Here is a 27897-nt window from a genome sequence, read left to right on the forward strand (position 1 = left end):
CTGACCTGAAGCCTGAGTGGCACGTGGGAGTCAATAAAACAGAAAATCATAGTGGCGAAATTTGTCCTGAGCGGCCGTGCAAAATGGGAGGCAGCAAATCAGCAATCCGTTTTACATTCCGCCCCATTTTCTGTTTTATTGACTGTAATAGAAAAGAAAATCGGGCAGAGTGTAAAACGGGTTGGCGATTAGCTACCGCCCGTTTTGCATTACCACCCAAGACGGATTTGACCCCTATAATTTTCTGTTACTGGGTTATTATCAATGTTCCCTCTCTTTTTTGGCCCGCGCGGCCCCTTTAGTGGGCTGTGCAGCCCATTCAAAACTCGGTGCATGCTCGGTTTTTCTATTTAAAAGCCAGCTCACTGGCTGCACGAGACCTCCAGCACTGCACTGCCGTGTAGCTTTAAGGGAACGTTGATTATTATTCTGCTGTATATATAAAATAATTCTTCATTGCAATACTCTCCACTTGCCTGGATGAGTGCAGGTCCAACAACACTCAAGAAGCTCGACACCATTCAGGATAAAGCAGCCCGCTTGATTGGCACTCCATCCACCACCTACAACATTCACTCCCTCCACCACCGGCGCACTGTGGCTGCAGTGTGTACCATCTACAAGATGCACTGCAGCAACTCGCCAAAGCTCCTTCAACAGCACCTTCCAAACCCGCGAACTCTACCACTTAGAAGGACAAAGGCAGCAGACGCATGGGAACATCACCACCTACGAGTTCCCCTCCAAGCCACACACCATCCTGACTTGGACCTGTATCGCCGTTCCTTCACTGTCGCTGGGCCAAAATCCTGGAACTCCCTTCCTAACAGCATTGTGGGTGTACCTACACCATATGGACTGCAGCGGTTCAAGAAGGCGGCTCACCGCCATCTTCTCAAGGGCAATTAGGGATGGGCACTAAATGCAGGCCTAGCCAGCGACGCCCACATCCCATCAATGAATTAAAAAAAATAACCTTAAATATATTATGTGGTATATTACATTATATTCATGTAACTCAGTAATTAAAATAAATAGGAAGATTTTTTTCAAGTTAGGGCCACTACAGCAAGTATTTTTGACTTTAATAAAGGCATATTCAACTGGTTGCACAGCTTTTAAATGTAGGCAGCAGTGAGCTTGTATCGGAGCCATTTCCTTTGAGGGGAACATCAAGGACATGTGGGAGGGAAAAAGATCAAATTCAAATGTAAAACTTATATCCTATGCTGTCAAAAACTCTATCGTCAGACCCAGTGCTAAATTATACTTGGGGCAAATTTGCCAGACTCCATCCTGACACAGAGCCTTGTTCAATGAGAATAAAGATCGGAGAATTTGGTACAATATCAGCTCACCTGATCTCAGCACTCCCAAATTTCTGATGATTAATTTTATTGAATTATGTCAAGTAATTAGTCAATAAAAGTTGTCAAAATGAAGCAGTGTTTCTCCATGAGTTGTGAAGCTCCATCTGGCAGCTTGGTCAAGAGCTGACACAATTCTGCAAATGGAAGACAGTGAGTGTAGCAGCCTTCTGGCTGTATTCCTGAAACCACGGAGCTGTCCCAAGCTGTTCGCTCTTTTTATAGGCTGCGTATAGTGACACTACTATTCCCTGCTAGAATGGAGATGATTGGGTAATTCCCCCATTATTCACCCCTGGAGACCACACTGCTATAAGTGACTGGGATTCATTTTACACACATAATTTGTATGTAACTATCCTCCACTCACTGCATTTTGCTGGAGAAATTCCTTGCGTTTATCAGAAGTTGCTGTAGTTTCGGTGATGAGTTCTGTTCGCTGTATTTCGTAGGAACTCTTTCTAAATAGACTCTGTAGACTGTTTGGTGTAGTGCACTGCTTAAATAGACCCTGTTTGCTGAATAAATAGACTTTGTTTGAGTTCTGCTGTAAGTCTTGATCCGCCCCACCTCCAACTCATTGGCTGACACAGTGATATCAAAAGACACTCTGCTTTTTTATATTGTTACATAAATTATTGTGGAGACATATTGGCATCCAGTAAACAATGGCAGGACATAAACTACTTGACAAAATGCATCTATATACATTAGCTTTATGTTCGACAAAAAAGAACGTTCGATATATTATCAAATGCTGCTGTTATTTCTTTTACCCTTTTAGTCAACCGCAGCTCCCCCAACAGTTCAGCTTTAAGCGTACACTAGCATTGCAATCCAGTCATGGTTTGATATTTGGACTATGTTCGCTACAGGCAAATTCTACAAATAAGCAAAACTTTTAAACAAGCAAGCCCAACCAGCATTACTATCTTGGAATTATGAAGGTAACTGGACTGACAAAAGTCAAATTTGTTATTCAATATAATCTCTGAATTAAAATTTAATGTTGAATGGTGTGATGACCGAACACTGGGGATCCAAAGCATGTTACGTAGATTTTACAGCACAGAAGCAGGCTATTCGGCCCAACAGGTCTGTGCCGTGTTTTCCCTTATCTCTATGTTCTGACTGGTGACGTTTGTTACTGCTCACCAGGGATCGCCTGCATAGCAAATGATTGGCCATCACTTCTGGCAGAGCTGGAGTCAACAGAACAGGGTATAAGCAAATAGGTGCAAGCATGTAATTTTTATCAGTAGACTATATGAATAAATCATAATTCCTTTGTGTAAGTATACGTGAAAAAGTCAAAGCAGTTACAGTAAATAAGATCGAATTCTCTGGGATTATAAGCAGGAATTGGCATTCAGTGCTCCATCATTAGATTTCATGTTGATATGGCAAATAATTTCTTCTAATTTAAAAATGGCTGATATGCTGATTTGCATTATCATATTGAATGGCTATAATTGTAATGTTAATTCGTTTTCCATGCAGTGCGTGTGGAGGGGCAAGAGAGAAATATTATCACCATCAAAACAGTTAAACTTGTCGGTTTGTATTTGCATTGCCTTTGCATGTATTTGAACAAATGTCATCTCGTATTAACATGAATTGGGCTATGTTTCCTAAGTTTAGATGGCTGCAAAAGGTAATATAGAAACATAGAAGATAGGAGCAGGAGTAGGCCATTCGACCCCTTGAGCCTGTTCCGCCATTTAATGAGATCATGGCTGATCATTCAAATTCAGTACCCTGTCCCTGCCTTCTCCCCATATCCCTTGATCCCTTTAGCCTTAAGAAATATATCTAACTCCTTCTTGAATATATTTAATGAATTGGCCTCAACTGCCTTCTGTGGTAGAGAATTCCACAGGTTCACCACTCTCTGGGTGAAGAAATTCCTCCTCATCTCTGTCCTAAATGGCTTACCCCTTATCCTTAGACTGTGACCCCTGGTTCTGGACTCCCCCGCCATCGGGAACACCCTTCCTGCATCTAGCCTGTCTAATCCTGTTAGAATTTTATAAGTTTCAATGAGATCCCCTATCATTCTTCTAAATTCCAGCGAATATAAGCCCAATTGACCCAATCTCTCCTCATATGTCATTCCTGCCATCCCAGGTATCAATCTGGTGAATCTTTGCTGCACTCCCTCCATGGCAAGAACATCCTTCCTCAGATAAGGTGACCAAAACTGCACACAATACTCAAGGTGTGGTCTCACCAAGGCCCTGTACAACTGCAGCAAGACATCCTTGCTCCTGTACTCGAATCCTCTCGCTATGAAGGACAACATACCATTTGCTGCCTTAACCGCCTGCTGCACCTGCATGCTTACCTTCAGCAACTGGTGCACAAGGACACCCAGGTCTCATTGCACTTCCCCTTCTCCCAATCTATTGCCGTTCAGATAATAATCTGCCTTCCTGTTTTTGCCACCAAAGTGGATAACATCGCATTTATCCACATTTTTACTGCATCTGCCATGCATCTGCCCAATCACCCAACTTGTCCAAATCATACTGGAGTTTCTCTGCATCCTCCTCACAGCACACATGCCCACCCAGCTTTGTGTCATCTGCAAACTTGGAGATACTGGGGGGAAAATTCGGTATCGCCCCATTTGGGGCGCCATTATCAGCCGTGCACAAAATTTAGCACCTGGCGCTAATTATCGCCTCCGACAGCAAACTTGGCTTTTATCACCCCTGGAGGTGATTGGAGCGCTAAATCAGGCGCTTCACACCTGTCTTAAGGCGCAAAGGCCGAGGAGCGAGGCGCTACCTCAGAGCGCTGGCGAAGCAAGGAAGGGCAAATCAAAATAAACCTGCAAAGTGCTGCTCAGTACTCAAAACTCCTTCACACAGTGTTGAATCTCTCCAGAAGTCTCTCTCTCTCTTTCTCTCTCTCAGAATGCGTGGTGCAAAAATGTCACTGACAAAAAAAGGCAGGAAGTGGTCGCCTTTAAATAGCGCTCCCCTAGTCCCTTTCTGACAGCATAACGCTCCCCTCAACCTGTCATTGCTAGCGGCAGGCGGTAAGGCAGGGGGCATTGCGCACTCGACTGACGTCACGATCTGCCGGCGCAGGAGATCGTGGCGGTAGTGTTTAGCGCTGCCGCAAAATGTCTAGTTAATTTCGCGAGCGGCGCAAACATCGCCGCGCCTGGGCGCTGGTTGCTTTGTGCCCCATTAGCGCCCTCTAAGGCGCTAACGGGAGGTGCAAACAACTGAATTTTTCCCCCATTACATCTAGTTCCCTCGTCTAGATCATTATGATGAATTAGATTAGCCTAGCATCTGAAAATGAGAGCTGGCCAGCATCTACAGTTGCTTCACATTAAATCCTGTAAAACTGATGTCTGAATAGTGGGGCTGCCTGAGAGAAATTTCTGTTCAATGTATGTTTTTAACTAGTGCAGTCACATTGAATGTTCATTATTAATAGTGGCTCTCACGCAATGTTGCTCACTGTGAGCTACAGAATATGGTGTAATGGTTGATGTTATATATCGAAATGATGAGAGATCAGAAGTGGCAAGCAGAGCTGGATCCACCATTGTAAGGTGGAATGGCCCACACCCACTCTGCCTGAGATTCTCAATGGCCCTCCCACGCCAAAGAAAACAGGCCGCTTAAATCAGCGCTTGCTCCTAAAGGCGCCATTTCTCCACAAACCCTCTGTGATCGATAACCTTTGCCTGCTAAAGGTTTGAGGCCTTTGCTGCAGCCTCAGCAGAACTCAGACCAAGTCTCAGCGAGTGGCAGCTCTGCTGTGGCCTTTTAAGGGCCTATTCGGCGGCATTCCAGGCGTAACCCGGGAACACCCCCGGCACTCTTCCTGGTGTAAGGGGGAGGGGGAAGGGAAAATGACGAGCAAAATGAAATGGCGTCGATTCCTGGCAAAACCAGGTACCGCCCCAAATTCCGGCTACTGGCGAGCAATCTTCCTGTTTTCTGCCCTAGGCCTGTACAGAAAATTCGAGCCCACTATCTCCAGATCGTTAGGTCATAGAAATTACCGCGCAGAAGAAGACCATTCCGGTATTGAGCCAGCGCCAGCTCTCCAACTGGAACTAACTGTTCTAATCGTTTTTTGAAACCCTTTCCATATGTCCTTTTATTTTTTTCAAATACCTATCCAATTCCCTTTTAAATTATGTAGTCTATACCTCAATAAGCACAGTGGTAAATGATTATATGTTCTTATAACCTTGAGTGAAAAATTTATTCTAAATTTCCCTTTTGTTCTTTTGTTGATAATCTTCCATGTCCTCTTGTTACTGATCTGCCAAAACAAGTTTTCACTGTTCACCATCTCAAAACCTATTGACAGTTTTGAAAACTTCTATTAGATCCCCACTTAACTTTCTCTGTTTCAGTGAAAAATCCTTAGTTTCTGTGATTCTTGCTTGTGTGTGTTAATATTTTAATTTAAGGGTGAAAGTATGTGCCATGGACAGGAACATAACATAAAGCGAGAAGACATTTAATTGAATGGTCCAAATTCATCTCCCAGCCAATTCGATATGGCCGTTGGAACAGGGAAAACATCAACAGGAAATGATATGCTGGCATCTGTCCTCAGATACGAGCAGTAAATTCACTTCTCGCAAATGTTGTGCCATATTTTTATATATTTTCTGCTTGATTGCATCCTTCTGCAACTGGGAGGACTGCAATATGGTTTTAAAATTGTCTTGGAGTTAAGATGGCAATGTCACTTCAAGCCCTCACTTGGCTTCAATCCCCAACTCTGAAGAGAAGGAAAAATGGGATGAAATAAATCAGTAAAGTAATCATATAACTTGTCTCTCTTATAATTTGTATAATCTTTAACGGTCCAGAAATTGCGGTCGGAGGCTTGCCGCGGGCGAACGCCTCCGAACCGCAAGAGAACTCCACACCTACCAGATGGCCCCGGACCTTCGAACACTTGCGGTCCTGGGCCTGCAGGCGTAAAGGCCCAAGTCTCCCAGGGGTACATGCAGTTCGCAAACGCCCCTGGGATCACGTGGGACGGCCCAACCAATCACAAAGGGGGATTTACGTATGGAATCCCCATAAGCATAATAGGAATCACCTAAAAAAAAAATACATTATCACAACACTGAAATAAAAATAAAAATCATCACAGGTTCAAAATTAGTTAAAATACCATTTAATTAAACATTTAAAATAAAAACTTAATTCTTTGAAAAATAAATGTAAACATTTTTAAACGGGACAAAAATAACCTAAACTAATTGTAATTGTAAGGGAATGTTTAATTGATTTTTAAATATGTATTTTAACCCTTATGCTGGTAAAATGAGGCCTTACACCTGCTTTTACCAGGCGTAAGGGTTTGGTGGGCATTCATTGGGCATATAACCCAACTCTGCGCCAGCGAATGTCCGTTTCCAGCGGATTCGTACGATCTGCCCAGCGGAAACTGGACAGTTCGCAAGTTCCAGGTTTCTGCGCATGCGGTAACCCGGAACTTGCGGGGCACTTAGGACAGAGTACACTGTACGTACGCCGTCATAGGCCCTGTAAAATCCGGGCCAATATCTAGATATTGATGGGAAGTGGATTCTGTGTATCTGGGTGTTTGTATGAAGATGCGGATAGAAACTGCTTATTCCAACAACAGATCACAAGACTCATGATCCCGTTGAAACTCTGGAGAGCGGCTCCTTTATATTTATGAGTGCAGGACATCCACACATCTGTTGGTGATGGCACTCTCACTGCAAAAATGCCTCGATCCCTTGCTCAATTTGTAAATGAAGATCTTGACCCAGCCCCCCACCCCCAATAATCTGGATACCAAAATTAATTGAGCCATTCATATAGAGGGACAAAAGAATAGGAGTAAGCTATTTGCCAGCAAGCTTGTTCTGCTGCTTCAGTCATCCATTTATCAGAGAGCCAACACAAGCTAAAGTCAGAGCTTGGTATTAATTATGACCCAGCTAGTTTTAAGGGTCTTAGAATAAATTTAGGTCTTCCCTAGGAGTCAGCCATGGCTCAGTTGGTAGCACTCTTGCCAGAGATTCGAGCACATAAAGCTAGGCTGACACTCCAGTGCAGTGCTGAGGGAGTGCTGCACTGTCAGAGGTTACGTCTTTTGGATGAGACGTTAAACCGAGGCCCCGTCTGCTCTCTCAGGTGGACGTAAAAAATCCCAATTGTGCTATTTCGAATTCTCCCCGGTGTCCTGGCCAATATTTATCCCTCAACCAACACGACTAAATCAGATTATCTGGTCATTATCACATTGCTGTTTGTGGGTCCTTGCTGTGCGCCAACTGGCTGCCGTGTTTCCGACATTACAACAGTGACACTTCAAATGTAGTTCATTCACTGTAAAGTACGCTGGGATATCCTCAGGTTGTGAAAGGCGCTATATAAATGCAAATCTTCCTTTATTTTTCTTTCTCTGCTGTTCCTGAGAGTTTAGATTTGAGCCAATCCACACAAACAAATGTTACTGCACTGTTGGATGCCTGACTGTACTAAAAATATTAATATTGAATTTAACTGGTGAAATCAATTTTGATTTGATAGTACTGACGCTTGTTGTTTTGAGCCCCACTCATTCCAATTTAACTCTAAACTCACCACTGTTGCAACAGATTTGATAACAGAATAATTCAATCAGAAGGAATGGAAGCAATAAAGGCTACGATAGAATCAGTTCAAGCGAGGAAAAAATATCAGGGAGGGAGGAGCTGTGTTATGATCTGTGCAGAACCAAAATAATGTTAAAAGGATTCTGGTTCTGAGAGTAAATGTCAAAGGAAAGAAAAATAATAGCACAAAATTGTCACAAATTTGCGTTACTATGGCCACTGTCTTAGCTACGGTTAGCAACAGATTGACCTGTTGTGGCATCATCAGCTTAGAGGCCAGCCAGGCTTTGCTGCAGACTCACACTGGCCCAGTTTCATTCCTCGATGTGATGTTTCAAATAACAGTGCTCCTGAGAACTGATGAAACAAAAACTGGGTTTAAATAAATGTTTTTCAGTGCAGACTTCTTATTACAAATTTACAATCCCAACTGATATAATAGCGAGCCACTCCCGGAATCTGTGTTATCCCACAATTTTGTACATGACTGATTTGTAAGTACATACGGAAGTCTGTGTAGTACTGCTACTGGCACAGGAGGCCTCTGGTATGACTTTCTGCACCACTGACTACAAGACAGCATGCTGGGGGGATTAGAGTATGCTTGTTAACACCAGCAAAGGACATTTTGTTCTATGCATGTTCATCTCATTTGCAACCTTGTATTGCATTGATGGATCAAAGATGACACTAAAATAGTGGAATTAGAATTTGTTGAAGGGATATTGATGCTCTGTTGGTGAGCAGCACAATTATTTGATAGAAATGTATGTGCTTCATAATACTCCACCTTCTTCAAATCACATAAGGTTTTTTGCGTTTACTAAAGAAGTGTGTTTTATAGCCTCTGCCGGCTCTCAAGACTGAGTTAGATAGAATTTTGTTAGGCAAGGAAGTGTTTCAAGGGATATGTAGCAAAGGCTGGAAAATGGAGTTGAGATGCAGATCAGCCACGATCAAACTGAATGGCGGAGCAGGCCCGAGGGGCTGAGGGGCCTACTTCTGTTCTTATATTCCTATGATATTCATCCGAATGTTCTAAGATGCTCTGATTGTTAGGAGAAGGAGTGTTTATTAAGACTGTGGGGGCTTTCATACTGCAAGTTCAGCATCGTTCTGAAGCAGAATGTTCCAGTTTAATTTTGGAATCGGCTTCTGAACCTGTATGAGGGTCTCTGGAGTGGGCAGTCCAGCAATTCTTAGGTTAGACATCACATGGGGTGTAACTTCAGTGCAGGGTCAAGCCGAGCTTAAGAAGTGTTAAGGGGGCCTGTTGGTCCTCGTCAACACTTTTTAAACTGGCTCAGAGTTGATTTAAATGCTTCTGCCCTTGCTTTCAAAATGTTAACATTTAATAGGCAGAAGGGGAACTCTGCATCTGCCTGTATAAACAAAACCGGCATTGCAGCGTATAGTCCACAGCCAGTATTAATGCATCTTATTGTTAAACCTGGCAGTATCTGAATGGGCTTGCTCCATGTTAGTGATTTAAAGAAGAACCTGGCTCTACGGAAGCACTATCTGGACTGGGTAGGACTGAAGCACAAATACAACAGCATTGAATAGTTCGTGTTAATTATTTTATTGAGGTAATGCACTTGGTTTGGATGTGGAACCATTGAGGAGATTTTTTTTTAATTACCCTTTTTAAGAAAAATATCTCTCAAAATCATGTTTAAAATGATAATTAAAAATAAAGTAAATGTGTTGGAGTGTGCTGGGTTGGAGATTCAGACTGGTTGCCAATGCTTGAGGAAGTCTAGCAGTGACCATGCTGCCAGGGATGTCTTACGACCAGTTGGTTTGGGTTCTGTGCCTGATGAGAGTTACAGGGCTATTTTTGATCCTGGAACTTGGCTGGATATTTCAGTGCACACACCTCCCTTCTGCATAGTTACACAGAGCATTAATTGATATTTGTGAAAGTGTTTATAATGAGCTGAGTGCCCCCTCTGTTCCCTTCATGTGCCAGAGGCTGCACTCCCACCGAGATGATGAGTGTCTTCATTGCAGGCTAGAAAATATTTGTTAAAAAAGCCCTTAATATAGTCAAAGATAAACTGGGCTACAGGCAATCAACTGTGAATGCCGTAGAACAGAACTGTGAGGCTTTACATTAATAACATGGCTGGTATTTAGTTTACAAAAGTCTTTGATTTACTCCTGTTCGACTGTTTCTGTATTATGCTATTTTAATAATTTCAACAAAACGCATTACGGTAATACTTCTTCCATTTTCTTCTTTTTTCTCTTCAAGTACTTGAAATGACACCGTGTGACTATTTGTATATGAACATTCAATATATTCCTTTGAAACTCTGTCCACTTTTTTAATGGAGACATTAACCTATTTAAAATAAACATCAATAGTCATATAGAGTAACTTCAAGGCCCATAGTCTCCACAGCCGCACACCATCCTCTGTGGAGAGGACAGGCAGGTAATCTGCTCCAAGGCCTCAGCCAGTGGCACTGTTAAGTTGGCATCTAGAACGTGCTCAAGATTGGTTGTGTGTGACTCACCTGGGTATCATTTGAAGCACAGTCTAATTGCAATTCCCGCAATTGCAAGGCACATTGCACCATGTCCAACATCAGAAACTCCCCATCTGGGGAGTCATAGGCACAAATCTGCAAATCAGCATTTTGTGGCATGATACATTGGTGTCAGTTGACTTTTCAAAAAACAAATTGGAGTTTGAAAGAAGCTTTCATTCTCTTTGTTCACTTGTTCTTCCCCTTTATAATCTCCATCTGTGGGATTCCACAGAGGCCATAGGATTTTCTATTTAAAAAAAATCAAATCAGAAGGTGGTGTATAAGAAAGTGGAATAGCTGCATGATGGATCGGTTTTGTGATGGTCACAATGACTTAAAAATTTGACCCTGGCTCTGATTAGTTAGCAGGTGTCCCATCAGTATAGTCTTTCTCCTGAGCAAAGGAATACCTGGAATTGACTGTGCAGAGGTATTGATTCTGTGTACTTTATAGTTTCTGGTATTTTACAGGATATGTCATGTTTCAAAGAAAATCTCAGCTCTCAAAAACACAAAATGATGCAAAAACAGAAAATGCTGGAAACACTCAGCAGGTCAGACAGCATCTGTGGAGAGAGGAAATGTTTTACTTATAACCCTTCATTAGAACTGGACGATTTTACAGATAAACAGAGCAAGAAAAAGATGTGGAGTGGAAGACCACATACACAAGTTAATAAAAAGAGTAAAGTGATTAGGAGTTGAACAGGAGATGTTTAAATAGCATTAGTCAAAAGGAATCATAATGAGAGAAATTAGTGAAATGAAAGATGTAATAGCAACAACTTGAATTTATATAGCGCCTTTGTTTTTCTTTCTTGATGCCCAATGGAGTTGAGGAGATTTTTTTTTTACGCAACGAGTTGTTGTGATCTAGACTACACTGCCGAAAAGGGTGGTCATCGACCTGGAACGTTGGGCCGAAATTTGCGGAGTATGCCTCCGACCCGCAAAAAAATCCAAACCTACCTGCTGGCTCCCGGGCTTCGGGGACTTTGGTTCCTGCGTAAAGGCCCACGGATCCCAGGGATGCAGGCGGTTCGGAAGCATCCCTGGGATCACGTGGGCCAGGTCCTTCAAACAAAACGGAGGATTCCTCATATGCTTACGGGAATTCCATTTACGAACGGAATCCCCATTAGCATATGAGGAATCCCCAGATAATAAAATAATTCACACAACTGGAATAAAAATAAATGTTCCCATTTTCACATTTAATTAAAAGTCCCTTTAATGAAGCATTTACAATTTTAAAAAATTAATTTTTTGAAAAATAATTTTAAATATTTTAATCCAGGCCAAAATTTACATAAACTAATTTTAAATGTTTGTGGATGATTTTAAAGGTTTTAATTTTTAATTTAACATTTATATTAACCTTGGTAAAAGCAGGTCTAGGGTTTCGTGGACATTTGCTGGGCAGTAGTTGGGCAAATAGCCCAACTCTGCACCGGAGAAAGTGATTTTTGGGTTGGTGCGGTAGATCTGCCAAGGTGAACCTTGACCGATCACAAGTTCCGGGTTTCCGCGCATGTGCAGCGCGTACAGAGACCCGGAACTTGCGGGGCCTTTTACAAAGCTCACGACGGCGTGCGCTGTGCCTATGCCATCATCGGCCCTGCAAAAATCCGGGTAGTTAACTCTGCTTCTCTCTCCACAAATGTTGCCTGACCTGCTGAGTATTTCCAGCAAATATATGTTTTTATTTCACACAAACAAGATGTTACTGCGCTGTTGAGTGCCTGAGCATCTAAAAATATTGTGGTTCTTGAATGTATTGAAATGAAAGAATAATGTTTTTTCTAAAAAAATAATAGCTTTAAATGGACAAATAATTGGACTCGAACAGTTGAGAATAGTATATAAGGATCCCCAGTTTGTCTGTAAGACTGATGGTACTTATGTCAACATGTCATAGAATCATAGAATGTTACAGCATCATTGTGGCTGTGCCAAAGAGCTATTCAATTAATGCCACTCCCCTACTCTTTTCCCAAAGCCCTGCAGTTTTCTCCCCTTTTGAAATTCCCTTTTGAAAGTGACTGACATAAGAAAACTACTAGGTACTTGGTCTAAGTGTTAAACAAAGCTTTGATCAACTGTTTTACAACATGGAGATCTAGTTGTGTCCTTTACTAGTTCCTGTTAAAGAATGTCCTGAGCAAGCTGGGCCCATGCCCGAGTATTTATACTCTCCCTGGACAGCGCCACCAGCAGGCCGCCCAGTATTATTTCATAAGTCATTTCCACACGAATGACAAGATTCATGTCAGTGACTATTGAACCTGCTCCCACCACCCTTTCAGGCAGCGCATTCCAGATCACAACAACTCACTGTGTTAAAAAAACCACTCCTCCACTCTACACCAACGGTATTTGGGCATCAAGAAAGAAAAACAATTCCCACCAGGCAGATCCAGGCAACAATCCATCAGTCCTTACAGGAATAAGGGTTACTTTACCAAATCAGTATAGCGTTGTCGAAGATAATCTGATTAGAGAGGGAAGTGGGACACCCAGAGCTCAAAGCAAAAGCTGAATATGGATCCATAATCAGTTTTTCCTGATACTCTGGTGATCTCAGCTGTTGAACAGTTTCACACAGATTTATTAGGATTATAAATATTGCATTTAACCATGAAGTCGATGTTGATTTGATAGTACTGACGCCTGACAGCAGTTGTTTTGAGCCCCACTCATTCCAATTAAACTCTAAAGTCACCACTGTTGCAACAGATTTGATAACAGATTAATTAAATCAGAAGGAATGGAAGCAATAAAGGTTACAGTAGAATATCTTCAATACTGCGCCTAAGGAGGCAAAGAAGCAGTGCTTTAAAAAGTATAGCTCGCACAACTAAGATTGATACTGCCTCTAATACCTAGAGAAGCCATCAGTCAGTGCACTGCTGAGACATGGGGTTTCCATGGCAACCTCTCCGCTTTCCACTCCATCAGTAAATGCCGGGATATAGCAATCCTTGAACATCATTAAAAAAAAGTCTGTCCTGTGGCTATTGCTTTTCTATATTCAGAAGGACTTTTTTCATGGCTTTTTTTTCCACTAATAAACCAAAGCAATTAGTAGGTTTCTAGTATAAGCCCATGAACAAGCCAGAGGAACACTGGCTTTTCTTCATTCAAATTCTTGAATCCTTTCAACAACATTACCTTATGTACATATTCCAAAACTAATTGCCTTCTGGACATAAAGTGGCAAAACTCTAGAAATTTTGATTTAACTTGTAAGTAAATCAGGTATGGGGCACGGTGGCATAGTGGTTAGCACTGTTGCCTCACAGCGCCAGGGACCCGGGTTCAAATCTGGCCTCGGGCGACTGTCTGTGTGGAGTTTGCACATTCTCCCTGTGTCTGCGTGGGTTTCCTCCGGGTGCTCCGGTTTCCTCCCACAGTCCAAAGATGTGCAGGTTAGGTTGATTTGGCTATGATAAATTGACCCTTAGTGTTAGGGGATTAAATACGTGGGGTTACGGGGATAGGGTGGGATATGTGTCGGTGCAGGCTCGATGGGCCGAAATGGCCTCTATCTGCACTGTAGATTCTGTGATTCTGTGTGAATTTAGTATCTCTATCTCCAATCCAGAATATTTTGATATTTCTCGAATCACCCACAGCTGATAATCCTTTGTGACATTTGTTCTTTACAGATTACTGTTTATGACAGGCATTGCATTGCACTTTCTTATTGAAAGTTTAATTGAAATTCCACCAAATCTACCTTTATTTGAAAACCCCAAGGGTGAAACATTAGGCAGATTCTCAAAGTCTTGTATCTAATTAAATGTCACATTCTGTATGTTAAAATAATAATCCGCCTGACCTTTGACCTGATTTTTAAGTACTGGTTTTATGACATCACTGGTAACCTTTCTTACATTTAATTTCCATAATAATTTTTCACATTTGTGTTGCTGGTTTTTGATTGCTGTATAAAGGTGTCAGCCTTGGCTCAGTGATAGCACTCTCACCTCTGAGTCAGAGCACATAATCTAGGCTAACACTTAAGTGCAGTAGTGAGGGAGTGCTGTCTTTCAGTTGAGATGTTAAATCGAGGCCCTCTCTGCCACCCCAAGTGGATGTAAAAGATCCCTTGGCACAATTGGAAGATGACCTGGGGAGTTCTCTCCAGTGTCCTGGCCAATATTTATCCCTCAACCAACATCACGAAAACAGATCATTTTGGTCATTTTTCTCGCTGCTGTTTGTGGGACTTTGCTGTATACAAATTGGCTGCCATTTTTCCTTATCGTGCAACAATGACTACACTTTAAGAGTACCTCATTGGCTGTGAAGTGCTTTGGGATGTCCTGAGGTTGTGAAAGGCACTATATAAATGGAAACACTTTCTTCTTTCTTAAACTCCTATTGGGATTTCCAGTACTGTATTTTTTCTTCATCGAGAATATTTTACATCCTTACCTTACACTGTGAAACAACTCCACTTTGAGGAAGGAAGGGACTACAAGATACTTTTCCCTGGCCAATAAGGGAGCAACATTGATCATGTCTGCATCTGAGACTACCACCCTTCTGGCAGAAGGAGGCCATGTAGAAGCAAACATCTCTGTTGGAAGACAAAAAATGCTGAACATATGAGAGAGATTTTTCATTAATAATAAAATAGGTTTTCACAGACCCGAGTATGACAAAAATAAGTAACTAAAAATGTAACCAGTAGATATAATGATAGCTGGGTTCATAGAGAGCTTTTGTTCATTTCTAATCAAACAATTGGAGAAGCAAAAAACTATTTGCAACAATAGTTTAAAAAAGAAATCTGATGATCTGATGATCATGTTTCTATATCTTCTTCCCCCCATTTCCTTCTCTTTCCCTCTCTCCCCCATTCCCCCAAAGACACTGGCAAAAGAGCCCGGCACCGAGGAGAAGTGCCGGGCTCTCGGGAAACAGCCGGCAATGCCGCGGGGCAGGGGATCAGGAGGCCAGGGACGGAGGTGCTGGCAGGCGGCCGCCGAAAAAAGTGGCCGCCCCGCACCTCCACCTTAACTTGCGCCACTGCCGGCGCAGCAAGGCCCCGTGAACCGGGCGCGGGTAGCGAACGGCGCTACAGCGGCGTTCGCTACCAAATATCGCGATCGGGGCGCTAATGGGGCGCTGCGCACACCGATGACATCATCGGTCGCAGCGCAACAGGCTAACGCCACCATTAGCACCCCTGCTGAATATCGCGGGAGGCGCGGCCAGTGGTGCTACAGCCACTGACTGCCCTCTAGGCGCTAACAGGTGGTGCTACATACCCAATTTCTCCCCCACTGACTTTGTACTGATACCTCACACAAGTAAGCTATTCTTCATTTATTATTCTGAGACTTGCTTTATCTGTTTGCCTCAATTTGTTGGGGGCAGTATATTTATCCACTTAATAATCAGAGAGCTTTGAAAGGTATTTAAATGTAATCAAATTTTGGGATGTCCTGAGCTGTTTTGGTGCAGTGAAAGTGTCGAAGGGTTTTCTTTGAATATGGTTTCTCTGGGAAATGCAAGAGTTAAATAAACTTGTTGAACAGAGAAGAGAATTTTTTTCTCCCAGCATGGTTCTACCTTTAATTATAATGTACCCCTTGCAGGATTGTAAATATAAAGTTACAAAAAAAGTTACTTTAGTTGTGTTTACTTTTAAATCTATCAACCTGTCGGTAATGATTTTAATGGGGGGACAATTCGGAGCGCAGTGCAGTCCTCTGGCAGCTAGCTGAGGACAGATGCTGTGCTCTTTTGATGTTTTCTGTCAGTGTTAGAGGAGATGATCAGGTCCTCTGGGTTTCACCAAAGTACAAGCTTTCTGTCAGACCACATCTGTTTCATGGTCTCAAATACAGGTGTAAATGTATCTCTGCATTAAACGCTTCCAAACGAAAAGGACTGATCAATGTAATCCCTTCAGAAAGGCTAGTAATGATAACCGTGCAGTAGAATTGTGTCTACTTGATGGAATGGTTAACAGAGACAATTAGCGTTAAGTAATTTGAATTGTCACTACTCATCTGAAAGACAATGGTAAATAACTTACTTGCAAAAAGCAACTGAAGTTGAAGACAAACGCAGAGGGCTTTTAGCTGAAGGTGGTAACTGTGTGCACTATATACCTCTCCACTTGCAATGTGGTTTGAAACAATAGATTTTGGATTGGAACTTAAAGAGGCAGTGTAGTTCTCCATAGAACCAGTACATTGGCTTGGGTGTTGCTACATTTTGGAACATCCCAAATGAAATAACACGAGTTGAGTGGCATGGTTTACCAATATTTCATCAGGATATGGAAGGAGTAACACAAACCTACCTGCAAGGATTTAACCTTCCCATCTTTCTGCACAAAATATTGATGTGTTTCAGTGGTGGTGTGAGGGAGAGTTACTGAGCCCCAGTGATGAAGATGAAATTGTTGTAAGTGCACTCAATTCTTTGCAGGATAAAATTGATACAGTAATATGAATATTTAAACACTAAATGTACGGATGTACAGGCCTGTACTTAATATTAATAGTGCTTACATTAATAGTGATTAGCTTCTTCTTTAAGTTAGTATGACCCATTGAAATTATTTGGGACAGAGCAGTCCACGGCAGCCTAGTACTGATGACAGTTCTCCACACTAGCCCAATTAAGAATTGATGAAACTTATCAGACAGGTTAGAATGGCAGCCCTCAGCATTTCACGCTGCAACGAGGGTGACTGTGGACCGCTACCTGACCAAAGCTCAATACAAAGAAAGCAACCTCATCTGTGCTCCATAAATATGGGCAGGCTGTGTTTCTTCATGGTTTCTTGGAGAGCTGTACCTGTATACAAATAGAAGCAGCATTTCATTCCCAGGTTAGCTGTTCTTGCACTGTGTTAAAGCGCATGCTAGTGGTGGCAGCTCCCGACACATGCGTCTCACAGCCAGCTGCAGCCCACAGGCAAACATGCCAGGATTCACCAACAGAATTTCTTAATATATAAAATGAAATGATAGCATCAAAAAAAGCTGCTTTTGTGAACTACTGCATTGTATTGTTTTCTTTAAATTATTATAAATTAAATTTTATAGATTGCTCTACACTGGTAATTACTTTTATTGAAAAATATGATGATGTTTGGTGGAAAGAATTCATTCATTTTGTCTGCGCTCTGATTTATTTCAATGGTATTTTAGGGTAGAGTTAATTCAGTGTTGATCTGACAATTATTTGAATTAGGTGCTAATATTACAGTGGTTGTAAGCAGTGTGCGATGTTATGATGATCGCGAATGTCCCTGAATACATGACCGCTATGTCCATTTCCTTTGCCTGGTTCATTTGTATCATTAGCTAGAATCTGATTCCCATCCCTAGTGTATTAACGGAAGCTCATCCACACCAATTGGCTCTACTCCCAGCTGCTGTCATTTTGCCTGGAACACAAACACAAGAATGTACACGAGAAGTGTAACTGGATGGCAAAGTACCAAACCTCTGTTGGGAGAGTGGGATCTCAGTGGAGGACAGCTGCATGTCACAATCTCATGACAGATGTAATCAGATTGTCAACAGAGCTAATTAATAACTAGCTTGGCAACGTGTGGACAGAGGCAACATGTCCAGCGTCTTTTTCAGTATTTCAAAATCTGTAGGCTCGGGCTTTGTCAGAAGGCCCAGAGGGCGAGACAAGTGATCAGGAAAACAAAATCACTGTTTAAAAGGGGGTGGGGGGTTATCGGACAAGTCAGATGTTGAAGAAGGCAAGTTGACAGTATGGGAACCAAGTATAAGGTAGATAATTAATATTTTGGATTTGGAGCACTGATTGGCCTCAGTACTGCACTGGAGTATCAGCCTGGATTATGTGCTCAAGTCTCTGGAGTTGGGACTTGAACCCACAACCTTCTGACTCAGAGGCGAGAGTGCTACCAACTGAGCCAAGGCTGCAAACTTATAACTCACAAACTTATCGTCATTGGGCCAGATTTTGCCATCAGCGGCGAACGAACGGCGCCAGGCGTTCATTTCACTGACACTTGCCCACAGACTGTGGGGTTTTGCACTGGAACTTGCTGTGATTAGAAAGCCATTTCAGTGCAGTGCCCTCTACAGGCGATCTGGGACCTGTATGAACAGGGAAAGCAACTATGTATCTCCTTAACCAATCAGATTGAAGAATTCTTAATGAGGCGCCGAGTCCGAACCAGGAAGTGTCAGTTAGAATAGTTAATTCTATGCCAAATAATGTACAGAAAGCAAAATGAAGAGAGGGAAAGAACATTGGAATTAAGAGAGAGAAAAGAGACAAAGAAAAACATTATTTACATTTTTTTTTAATCTCCAATAATAATTAAAATCTGAATGAATGAGACTCCACATTTACAAAAGTTAATTTTTTGTGCCAGAGAGGTTGTTTGGCAGTAATTAAGACTTATCACACCAACAACCACAACTATCTTCCTTTGTGCTAAGTATGACTTCAGCCAATGGATAGTTTTCCCCCTGATTCTCATTGACTTCAATCTTACTGGGGCTCCTTGATACCACACTCAGTCAAATGGTGCCTTGATGTCAAGGGCAGTCACTCTCACCTCACCTCTGGAGTTCAGCTCTCTTGTCCTTGTTTGGATCAAGGCTGTAATGAGGTCTGAAGCCGAGTGGCCCTGGCTGTAATATATGTGGGTAGAACAAATGAAGGACAGAGACAGGATGAGTTGCTAATCCATGTGCTTGCTTTAGTAGGCCAGATCGAACTGAGCATGCTCATACTAAACCATGTGACAATACATTATACTGCTTTCTCCTTTAAAAAAAATGCACATATTCCCCTCTCAAATACAACAAAACTTTGGTCCCAGCATGTACCACATAACAAAAACGCCTGGCTTTTTTTCTTTTAAATCAACTACAAATTCAGAGCCTTCCTGATCTCCTTACAGAAGATTTTCGTGTTGAAATAGTTTTGGCCTGTTTTGTTCTGGTTCCGAACTCAATGATGATCCTCTTTCAATCTCAGATTTGTTTGAATCTGGTACAGGTACTTCAGTTTCTGAAGTCTGAATGGAGTCAAACTCATGTATGTGTTCATGATCAAGTGGTTCAAGATCACATCTTGGTTCATCTCTAGCAGAGATCATTTGATCTACATGAACACTTCGGATGTTGTCACCAATTTCATCTAAATATGTCTTGGCTCCACCAACCTCTACTATGGTTCCTATATCCCACTTGTGTGAACTCAACTTGTCAGGGGGACTGAGAACACAAACACACTCGTTTTGTCTGAAACTGCATTCTTTCTGATTGCTGTCATAAAAACGTTTCTGAGTCAACTGTTTCTGTTTAACTCTTGAGGCCAAATTTGGTTGACCAAGACTTAATTGTGTTCTCAATCTCTTCCTCCAAGTTGTAGTGTGCGGAGTAGTTCTGTACTTCAGCAAGAACTTTGCCAAACGTTGCTTCATGCGGAGTCCCGAACAACCCTGCAACACTTGCTTTTTGAGAGCTTCTTTTACTATTCTGACTGATCTTTCGGCTGCTCCGTTTGAAGCTGGATGATATGGTGGAACGAGAGTGTGTTTGATACTGTTCCATTTCATGAACTCTTGGAATAGAGCAGAACAGAACTGAGGGCCATTGTCAGAAACAAGCTCTTCAGGTAAACCATGACGTGCGAAGACAGACCTCCACTCATCTATGGTACATTCAGTTGTAGTATTTGAACCCATGTGTTTCACTTCAATCCACTTTGAGTGACTATGTACAAGTACCAGGAAATAATCATATGCTTTCTCACAGAAGTCTACATGTACTCTCTGAAAAGGTCTACTTGGCTATGACCAGGGTTGTAGTGGAGTTTTGGGTGGTTTGTTTCTGCAATTTTGGCAAAGGCTGCATTTGCTGACAAGTGATTCAAGATCACTGTCCAATCCAGGCCAATAAACAAAGCTTCTTGCAATTGATTTCATACTGACGATCCTTGGATGTTCAGTATGAAGTAGGTACCACCACTCTGTTTCCCCACTTGATACAACCTTGCTCACAAGACAGTTCAGTAAGATGGTTATGGAATGGTTTCAACTCTGTGTCCAGACACTGATCAGTCCATCCATTCAAGGTGTTTTCATACTCTTTTCAGTATTGAGTCCTTTTGAGTCTCATCTGTAATCTCAGTTGCATTCACGGGAAAGTCTTTGTCAGCTGCACCTAGCGTGAAAATCTCACCTTCACTCCCAACACAAGCCCTCTTTGGAAACCTGGACAAGGCATCTGCAACTGCATTTTGCTTTGAAGTGCGATATTCAATTGTGTAGTCATATTGTGAGAACAAGACTGCCCAAGGTTGCATTCTTGATGTGGCCATTGCAGGGATGGCAGATTTGGGCCCCAATATTGCTGGGAGCGGTTTGTGATCAGTTATCAGGGTAAACTTTCTGCTGATCAGGAACTGTTGTAATTTCTTGATTCCAAACACTTTGGCAAGTGCTTCCTTTTCAATTTGCGCGTAGTTTCTTTCACTCTTTATGAGGGTGCGCGATACAAACACAATTGGTTTCTCTTGGCCGTCATCCATTATGAGGCTTATGACAGCTCCCACACCATAGCTAGAAGCGTCACACGCTAACTTAAGCTCATGCTCTGTGTCGTAGTGCACAAGTAGAGCATCGCTAGAGAGACTTCTCTTGCCAGCGTTGTAAGCTTCCTGTTGCGCTTTTGTCCACTTCCACTGGACATCCTTTTTGAGGAGCTCATGCAATGGAGCTAACATGGCCGCTAACTCAGGTAAGAAACGTGTGTAGTACTGGACCATTCCAAGAAAAGACCTTGGGGGAGAAATTGGGTGAGTAGCGCCACTTGTTAGCGCCTAAAGAGGCAGGCAGTGGCTGTAACACCTCCTGCGATATTGAGTTGGGGCGATAATGGTGACGTTAGCCTTTTGCGCTGCGCTGCGCCGCCACCGATGACGTCATCGGTGTGCGCAGCGCTCCGTTCACGATATTTGGTTGCGAATGCCGCAGTTGCGACATTCGCTACCCGCGCCCGGTTCACGGGGCCTTACTGTGCCGGCAGCGACGCAAGTTAAGGTGGAGGTGTGGGTGCCAGCACCTCCGTCCCCAGCCTCCTGACCCCCCCCCCCCCGCGGCATTGCCAGCTGTTTCCTGAGAGCCCGGCACTTCTCCTCGGTGCCGGGCTCTTTTGCCGGCATTCGCGATCGGGGATCGTGCTGTTGCAGGCCCCTCCCCCTTAACAATGGGAGGAAGGCCTGCAGTACCGCAGCGTGCCGTGCCGCAGCGTGTGGCGCTGCGGCACGTTGCGCTGCGATATTCAGTTTCAGCGCCCTAAGAGGGACGTGGAGCGCCTCGAGCCTCGCCCTGTCTCCCTCTAGGGGCAATGAAACTGAATATCGGACGATCGCTGAAGACTCGAACGCTGTGCTAAATCCTGCGCTCAGGCGAACTTGGTGCCAGTTTGGCGCCTCAACCCAATTTCTAGGCCCTTAACTCAGACACATTCTGTGGTTTTAGAGCATTGATGACAGCATCAACCTTTTCCTTCACTGGTTGCAAGCCATTTGCATCAACTTCAGACCAAGGTACACAACCTCAGGCTGCACAAAAGCACATTTGCTCTTTTTCAATTTTTCATTTTGGAAATTCAACCTTTGAAGCATTAAATCTAACACTTCTAGATTTTTTTCCTCGCTGCTTGTTGCGATCAGCACATCATCTTGATCGCATAAGCAATTTGGAACTCCTTGAAAAATCTTATCCATCGTAGCCTGGAAGATTTTGGGGGAGAAGTTTACACCATACAGCAGCTTGGTGTATGAGTACAGTCCCTTGTGTGTGTTGATAGTGAGATACTGTTGACTCTCTTTGTCAACATTCAGCTGAGTGTAAGTGTGCAACAGGTCAAGCTTGGAGAAAACCTTTGACCCAGAGAGTGCTGCATACAAATCTTGCGATGTAGGTAACGGGTACTGTTCATCGTCAACTGCTTGGTCGATAGTAACTTTGTAGTCATAGAATCATAACGGCACAGAAGGAGGCCATTCAGTCCATCAAGTCCATGCTGGCTCCCTGCAGAGCAATCCAGTCAGTCCCATTCCCGTAGCCCTGCAAAGTTTATTTCCCTCAAGTGCCTATCCAGTCTCTTGAGTGTCTCCGCTTCCACCGCTTCCATCGGCAGCGAGTTCCAGGTCCCCACCTCTCGCTGCGCAAAAAAGCTTTTCCCCCCCTACCCTCCGCGTCTCCTGCCCAAAACCCCAAATCTGTGTCCCCAAGTCCCTGTACCATCAACTAGTGGGAACAGCCTTTCCCCGTCCCCTCAACCTCCTTTGCTCTAATGAAAACAAATCCAGCTTCTCCAACCTGTCCTTGTAGCTAAGATCCCCCATCCCCGGAACCATTCTGGTAAATCTCCTCTGCTCCCTCTCAAGGGCCTTCACATCCTTCCTAAAATGTGGTGACCAGAACTGGATGCAATACTCCAGTTGTGGCCTAACCAGCACTTTATAAAGATTCAGCATAACTTCTCTACTTTTGTACTCAATACCTCTATTTATGAAGCCCAAGATCCCATATGCTTTGCTAACCACTCTCCCAATATGTCCTGCCACCTTCAGGGACCTATGCACATTAACTCCCAGGTTCCTCTGTCCCTGCACACTCTTTAAAACTCTGCCATTAAATGTATATTGCTTCTCCCAGTTCCTTCTGCTAAAATGCATCACCTCACACTTCTCTGCATTAAATTCCATCTGCCATTTGTCTGCCCATTCTGCTAGCCTTTCTATGTCCTGTTTCAGTCGATTGGTATCATCTTTACTGTTTGCCACACCCCCAAGTTTGGTGTCATCGGCAAATTTAGAAATTCTACTCTGTATTCACTGCACAAGCGTACAGTTTTGTCTGCTTTGGCCACTACCACAATCGTAGCCCATTCACTTTTGTCAGTTTTTACTAGCACTCCGTTCTCTCTGAGTTTCTCTAGCTCTTCCTCCACCTGACTTTTCAACGCATAGGGAACCAGCCTTGCCTTACAATAGACAGGCTTTGCATTGGACTTGATGCGGATATGCGCGTCATACCCAGTGAAGCCCTCATAACTGTCTGTGAACATGCTTTTATACTTGTTCAGCATTGTGTCGCATCGCTTCTTTGAAGCATCTACACTGAAGATGTTTTTCCAGCCTAGTTTCAACTTTCTCAACCAGTCTTTGCCAATGAGGGTTGGCCTGTTGTTGTAGCTTGCTACAATAATAGGCAGCTTTACTGACTGGCCATTGTGCTGAACTGTACATTCCATTTGTTGACCTATCTCTAGGATTTCTCCAGAGTAGGTTTTTAACTCTACGGTACTCTTTGTAAGTGGTACTAGATTAAACTTACATTCATACGCATCCTTACTCATTATAGAGCAGTCTGCCGCCGTGTCGATATACATATCAATATATTGCTCAAAAGTTTTGTACGGATGTCTTTCTCACGACTGCTGGTGTTACTGCTAGTGGCATAGATACTGTAGATGCCTAGTTCTTCAACATCAGGTGTGTTCACTTCAATATTGTGAATTCCTCCCTTTTGTTGTTGTTGCTGCTTTGCACTGCCACTAGAATGGTTCTTACTTCCTGCTTTCGATCTAACTCTGCAAGCTGTTGAAATATGGCCTTGCTTCTGGCAGTGAAAACACTTCGCATTTCTGTATTGGCAGGTCTATGGTGAGTGATTTCGATTGCAGTGATAGCAATTCACTGAACTGCTCTCACTGACAGGCTTTTGACTTGGTCTCACAACTTTAGGTTTGGCGGTGGCTTTGTGACTGTAGACCTCAGCTGCACCCGTCACTTGAGTTGGATGGAGCTCCCTAACATTCTTTGACGCCATCGCCATAGATAGGGCAATTTTGCATGCTGTGTCAAACGTTAGGTTCAGAGTGTTCAGTAACTTGGACTGTGTGCGCTCATCTACCAGTCGACACACAAACTTATCTCGCAATGCACAATCCAAAAATGTGCCGAAGTTATAATGCAAAGACAGGTTTTTAAGAGCTACAATGTACTCACTGATGATTTCACTTCATTTTTGGTTTCTGGTACCAAACTTATAGTTCTCTGCTATTTCTAGAGGCTTTGGGTCGAAATGATCCTTGAGATTCTCGACAATGTCTTCAAACGACACAGCCCTCGCTTTCCCTGGAGCGAGTAGGTTTGTCAACGTTCTGTAGACATCTGGCCTGATCTTTGTTAGAAAAATTGCTTTTTTATGTTCACGAATTACTTTATTTTGAGCTTGAACATTCTCATCTGCACCTTCAGTTTCAATTATGTTAGTCGCCTTAAAAAACATCTCCATCCGCTCAATGTAAGAACTGAATGGTTCACGAGCTTGGTCATACATGCCGAGGCTGCCGATGAATCCCTTAGGCGTGGCCATGATTGCCCCGATCCTGTTGAACATTGACTCAGCACGCTACCTGTGTACCTTAAACTTTTCCACTCGAAGGTTGAACACTGTGTCCTTCCATGATCCCTAAAAATGGCTTTGGGGTTCCAGCCCCGTCGCCAAAAATGTAATATATGTGGGTAGAACAAATGAAGGACAGAGACACGAGGTGCTAGTCCATGTGCTTGCTTTACTAGGCCAGAGCGAACTGAGCATGCTCATATTAAACCATGTGATAATACATTACACTGGCGGAACCCAAACTGGGCATCGGTGAGCAGGTTATTGGTGAGTCAGTGCCGCTTGATAGCACTGTCGCTGACATCTTCCGTCACTTTGCTGATGATTGAGAGTAGACTGAAGGGACAGTAATTGGCCGGGTTGGATTTGTCCTGCTTTTTGTGGACAGGACATACCCGGGCAGTTTTCCACATTATCAGGTAGATGCCAGTGTTGAAACAGTCCTGGAACAGCGTGGCTAGAGGCACGGCTAGTTCTGGAGCGCAAGTCTTCATCACGATAGCTGGGGTTGTTCGCCTTAGAGCAGAGAAGATTGAGAGGAGATTTGATAGAGGTGTTCAAAATCATGAGGGGTCTGGACAGAGTAGATAGAGAGACATTGGCAGAAGGGTTGAAACAGTGGAGAGAGGATTTTGTTCAAGCTTCTTAATCATCTGTACCGTAACATCACTCAGTCATTAACAATCTTTTTATTATCTTCAATTTAATGAGATTTTAAGCAGAAAACTACTTGTTATATTGTATAAAGTGCTAATAGGCTGGTTTTCATTGTAAACTTTGAAGGACTGTGAATAGTAAGTTGCTGACTTGCTGCTAGTACCAGCCCTATCAATCAACACTATCCCTTTATGCAAATCGTTTTAATATATATATTTTAACACACTTGTCACAAGACTTGTTAAGCACATTGCTGTTGATGTCACTAGAATTTCAAAACATTTGGCAGTTGTTTTGACCGCTTTTTAATGTTTTTTTGATCTTATTGTCCTGGCAGTTTACTCCATTTTAGGTCTTCCACATATCTTCCTTGATTCTGGACGGTGAGATGGTTAGGGTTTTGGATGGCTTTATGACCTCCCTCCAAGCTGCTCACTTATCGGGCAGATAATAGCATTTACCGTTCAGATGTTGTGATAGCTTGTGTCTCTCTCTACTGCACTAGCAGGCAGGTTAAGAACTTTCTGAGTGAGGAAAGTTTCTTTTCAAAGTGATAGGTCTTGGAATATCCAACTCTGGGCTGGGAGACGGATGAGTGGTGAATTGTTTAATTACTTGGCAGCATTTTAGGGAACATCATCTCAACCAGATGTACTAAATTTTGAGTCTTTGAACTAAAACAGCAACATACGACATGCATTACACTTTTTTGTTAAATCAACAATCTCTGACATAAACCACATACTTAAAGAAACTTTCTTTTTAAACTTGCATTTAAACATTTAAAAAGTACAATTTGAAGTAAGGTTATTTATCTGCCAGTTTTCTCCCCTCCCCTCCTCTCCTGAACACATGGTTTAGTTTTACAGGCAGCAGCAGGCCTCTGGTATCTTGTCCAAGTGGTCATTCTTCATGTGTGAGTCTGGGCAGTGAGCGTTGGCTGGATATTTGATCATGGGGTGGGGTTTATCACAATCGAGTTCAATCCTGTCGTCACTCAGTGTCGACACTGGCCCACTTTCCAGCAGTGGATCAGGAGCAGGACCCTCGTTGTCCATAGGCCAAGTGTACTGCTGCCCCAGCTGACTTTAGTTAACTCATCACTGAGCAGGGGTCAAACCTGGGACTTTCTGATCTGTATGATTCGTTTCCACATCGGCCGATGTACTTAGCAACTGAGCCATCAAGGAGTGAAATTAAATTAGAACGAATTTGATGGCAGCCTTGAAAAATATTCTGGGTGTGAAGATTAAATTTATAAAATAATTTGTCAGTTTTATTAAGTCTGCGTGCAACTTGAAAGGTGCCCTTCCTTAAAAGCTATTACAAAGGTTTAACGTGCAGTTTAACCTTGGTTATGCAGAATATAAATTAGAATGGTTTCCTCTTTTAAATAATGGTGAGGTATTATGGTGAGTAATTAGCTCATGAAATCGTTTCCAGCCAGGAAGCCTAAAAGTATTTCTGTCACTAAAGTGAAGCATTGAGACAGTAAACACTAAATGCCTCCGATTCTTTACTGATGAATGATACCAGTCAAGGCTGCATGGGCTTCAGTCGTGTTCAGTAATGTAGTCTCCAGATACTGTAAATTGCTGCACTTCCAGACTGATGGTCTACTGTTGGGAAAAGCCCTGGTCTGGAGAGGGTTAAAGTTCCTCTTTTTTTCCCCTCCTCCCCGCCCCCCCCCCCCCCACTCTTTCTCTCCAAGACAGGTCAGAAAATCACAACTTAAAAAGAAAGATGTAAGAGAGTCAAGAGTTTCTGTGTTAAAATGTTTGTTACATCTGTACTAGTAATCATGTCCTCAGAAGGAACTAATAAACATTTCTCAGCAACATCCTTTCTTCCAGTGAGACACAGTGACGTAATAAAACTCACTACGTACTTGGTTTGAGTATAAAGCAAGGCTTTAATCAACTTGTTTCAAAACATGAAGGTCTAGTTGTACTTCACTAGTTCCTGTCTTACAAAATGTCCCTGGACAAGCTGGGTCCACGCCCGAGTAGTTATACCCCTTGGATGGCGCCACCAGCTGGCCGTCCAGTGTTATTTCATGAGTCGTTTCTTCATGATGATGAGATTTATAACACACAGTCTCACCCTTCCAGCATCTTCAGTGCTCTCTTCCATTCTTTCCGTCAACTAATTCCATTCAAGTAGAAAAACTGAGACTCCAAAGCCACTTAAAAAATATATATATATATGAGTTACAAGAAGTAATTGACTTTGTCGTTTCCAAACAAACCAACCAGCCAACTAACC

At 42.8% G+C, this 27897-nt stretch overlaps 1 protein-coding gene across 11 annotated transcripts in view; it reads left to right on the plus strand.

Annotated features, from left to right (window-relative positions):
- The window catches only part of LOC147107033 (serine/threonine-protein kinase BRSK2), a 1115513-nt gene that overhangs the window by 1084193 nt on the left and 3423 nt on the right, over positions 1–27897 (plus strand). The window lies entirely within an intron of this gene.

The sequence above is a fragment of the Somniosus microcephalus genome, chromosome 15 (assembly GCF_052327205.1).
Source record: "Somniosus microcephalus isolate GS21.2 chromosome 15, FLI_Smic_1.0, whole genome shotgun sequence".
Lineage (NCBI taxonomy): Eukaryota > Metazoa > Chordata > Chondrichthyes > Squaliformes > Somniosidae > Somniosus > Somniosus microcephalus.